Raw genomic sequence first — 3,904 nt, 5'->3', positions numbered from 1 at the left:
TGGTGTGGTCCTGGCAGCAGTTTTACGACTCTGAGACCGGTAAATTTGAAAAATATTTTCCCGTAAATAATATTGACCGTAATTTATTTTTACAAAGACCGACTGTTAAAATTTTTACGGAAAATTCCCGTTACCTGACGTAACGGAAAACGGCTGTAATACCAAGTTACTGGTCTGGTCCAGTGCAGCAGTTTTACGCTGATGAGACCAGTAAATTCGAAATAACTCTCCCCGTAACATGATTTTACATATGCTGACCGTAGGAAGTTTTACGGAAAACTTCCGTAACTAAAGGTAACAGAAATCTGCTGTAACATCAATATACTCGTCTGGTCCCTTGCAGCAGTTTTACGTTCCTGAGACCAGTACATTTGAATCAGGTTTATTTGTTGCGGGAACACGTAAAAAAAAGTAAGTGTGGATAATGACGAAAATCCAGTCTTTCTTGTGAAGATCATCAGTCAGCAACTGCCTGAATGAAGAGGGCTTCATCAAAACTTCAGCAGCAGTTGAAGGATTGTACTTTGGGCCATGCTCTTTTGTAGGTTCTTCTATAATCTGAACAAAGATTATGCAGTCATCAACACAGTTACAATTTGGAAACTTTGAGACGCTATAGTATGACACACTGCGACTTTTCATATTCTTGTCAATTTATCGAATGGCCTAGGATAGCGGTGTCGAACATAAGGCCCGCAGGCCGCCTGCGAAGCAATTCTGAGTGGTTTGAAAAAAAACTGTATTACCCAGCACATTTTCTAACAGATGTTGAGATATTATTGTAAGAAATACTTCCCGCAAGGCCACAAATGTCAAGATCATAGGCCATAATATAATTATCCGACAGTGGTGTTATGGTTTTACTCTCGTCATCATCACGAACAAGTTGGTGATACTGACATCCAATTACCAGAACTACAAAAAGTGCACACTGAGTTCATATTTTTATGAAGAAATGAGCCAAAAAGTAGTTATTCGTGAAGTGAAAAAGAAACTGTTACATGCAGGTCGCATGGAGAATATAATAGTAACAAAAACTACAATTCAAATATATTTGGTCGCACTGCTGTATCACTTCTACTCAAAGGCCCCAGATAGACAGAGAAACCCGAATGACGATTAATAATGAGCCAAATTCGAACGTCTGCGTTTACAATTAAATCACTTGTGTTCCTCAAAGCGCATGCGATGAGTTAACGGCAGATTACGAATAAAACAAAGGGAGCATACAAATATATCAGCTTATTCCGTCGTTAGAGTCAGTGTTTTAGCGGTTGAATTCAAACGATCAATCTTTGAATTTTTGCCAAAATTCCGTTGCTTGCGAGTAAAGGTGCTGCTAGAATATATCCATTTGATATATGATCGTGAATGTTATGTAATATACCAAAATGTATACAGGATTGATAATAAACTATGCAAGCGAAAAGTAAGGGCGGGCGTTTTGATGTACCGTAACATTTTGAAATGATTTGACTGATCCGGCCCGCGAGCGGTTTGAATGTTTGAATCCGGCCAGCGACGCAAGTTGAGTTTGATACCCCTGGCCTAGGACTTCGTACCTGAATCATCTTTTCCAGCGTGATTGCAAACTTTTCTGGCAATATTCCTTTGCATCGCACGTCTAATGCATTTCGCGCGGCACCGTGCTAGAAGCGAAATGATCCCTTTCTATCACATAAGCATTCGACGTCATGATTCATAATGCCATAACGCTTCCATTTTCGTGTAGTTCAATGTCGAAAAATGTAAGATATTCTTATAAGCCATAGCTTCTGTTCACCATTAAACTGTAACGAAAATACACAGGTCTTCAGAAACAGCTTGGATACTGCTATACCTACAATATCTGCTATCAACACCTGCAATATTCTAAAGCTAAAGTTAAGCTGTGGCTTCGAAACCCTCAATATCTTACAGCAACACATCTTGTTATTATCCAATACGAAAACATCGCGTCGATACAATATCTATCTCGGAACATTCAGCCGCACGTGCTCAGGCTCAGATATGTCTGAAGTCTGACGCCGCTATGTCTCGAATATGTATGACGTCACAATGTACTGTTCGCTCGAGTAGCTACGAATTCATGATCAAACAATTCATAAGGCCATTCGCAGGAAAAAGGTAATGGACGTATACTCCTCTCGTCGCAATGGCAAAGGAGCATGGCGGCTATACACCGGCTCCAGTGTTTCGATATATAGTTTGCATCAAAGAATGTACATTCTTTGGTTTGCATCATACATGCGTCAAGGAGTCTACAATGGTGGCAGAACTGGTCCAACAGATAACTACACAAAAGATCATACCTGCAGCAAAACTACATAACATACCAAATTCGCTTGGCATGCTACTATTGCTAGACCTTGATGTCTCAAAGGATACTATTTATAAAGCGATATAAACGATGGTATCTGCAATGCCCAAATGTTCGGATACCATTCACCGATTAGCATTCAGCACGGCCATCGATGTCGTAATTTGCTTGATGATTGAAACATGCTGATGTAATGACGAAAATCACATATATTTGTCCATAAGACCGTAAGCGTGTAAAATGATCGAATTGTAACTGCAATAGCAATGTTGTAACTAATGATTATCCAGTAAATCGCTTTTACGAATGCAAAAGTAAATCCAGAATACTGATTATCCAGTAAATTGCTTTTACAAATCCAAAAGTAAATATGAAATACTGGGTATCCCGTAAATTGCTTCTACGAATTTAATCTGTAATTTTTTTACCCTCTAAAAACAAGTAAATTTACTTTCGACGTGCCCGTATATTAATTTAACAAGCATTTACCGTTAATATAACTGACGGGACAAATTTACCGGTATAATTTGGGTAAATCTACGAATATTTCTAAGAGTGTAGCGGTGCCGTTCGTTGCATACAGGTTGGGTCCACGGTCTTTGTTACGACGATCTTGCCATGTGCTGGGCATGAGTGAAACGGATGCGCCTGTATCTACTAAGAAATGAGTTCCAGAAATTTCGTCCTGTACATGTAATAGAGACACATTATGAGAGTTGTGCGAAACAACCAATGGATCTGTACGACGTGGACGAAATCCTACGCCGTACCTCTGTCTAAAAAAGGACGAGCAGATTCGTAGTGTACACAACCAGGGCGACAATTTCGTGCACGATCACCAAACCGTTCGTGATAGTAGCAGAGACCGCATTCCTGGTTTCGCGGAGGGGCGTCGGTACGCCAGTCATTACGAGAAACGGGATTTCGATGCCTACCCAGCAAACACCTAATAGTCGTGGGATATCCAAGCAGAGTACGAGTGTCCGGTATCCCGATTGGATAGTCGGGGGCATATGCTTGGATACCCATGGTGGGACATGTACGACTCGGATATCCATGGATATACATATGGACCAGCATTAAGGAGAGTCCACTGAATATCCAAATCAAATACCCCATGGATGTCATAAAATGACCGTATGTGGATAGTTTCACGTTAATTTCAGCTAAAAAGTCAATCTCTGTACTTCCTACGATCATAGTGCACATAGTTCAGCGTGTCACAATGTTTCAATAGTATAGTTCGTATGAAAATCGAACATAACACACCGACATTAGGAAGAGTCCACTGAAAGTCCAAATCAAAATTCCAGTGGACATCATATTCTAACAGTGTGAGGATAGTTCCATTTTTTTTCTGTTCAAAACTCAATCTTTCAACTTCAAGCGCTTGTAACATGCACATATAGCCTACCCAGCCATATCAGAACCACAAAGAAGCCCTTCAAGGTGGTTCTGAAGGTTTCTTTTACAGTTTGCATTTTATGGAATTCTAGAATAAATCAGGAAATTATTAAAAAGCAAAAAAAAATCAGTTCACAGCTTATGCGATTCAAGTATCCGCCATGATTAATTGAAAATCGA

At 39.9% G+C, this 3,904-nt stretch overlaps 1 long non-coding RNA gene across 1 annotated transcript; it reads right to left on the bottom strand.

Annotated features, from left to right (window-relative positions):
- Window positions 1–366: 366 nt before the first annotated feature.
- Window positions 367–2,502, bottom strand: LOC145449242 (uncharacterized). The gene is made up of 2 exons (XR_013918187.1): window positions 1,563–2,502; window positions 367–558 (listed from the first exon to the last, which is right to left on the bottom strand). It is a non-coding gene; the product is annotated as an uncharacterized LOC145449242 (long non-coding RNA).
- Between the last annotated feature and the right edge of the window lie 1,402 nt (window positions 2,503–3,904).

This window comes from Botryllus schlosseri, chromosome 10 (assembly GCF_051294905.1).
Source record: "Botryllus schlosseri isolate E-star chromosome 10, Bs_hap1, whole genome shotgun sequence".
Lineage (NCBI taxonomy): Eukaryota > Metazoa > Chordata > Ascidiacea > Stolidobranchia > Styelidae > Botryllus > Botryllus schlosseri.
This window is presented reverse-complemented; position numbering and strand designations above follow the sequence as displayed.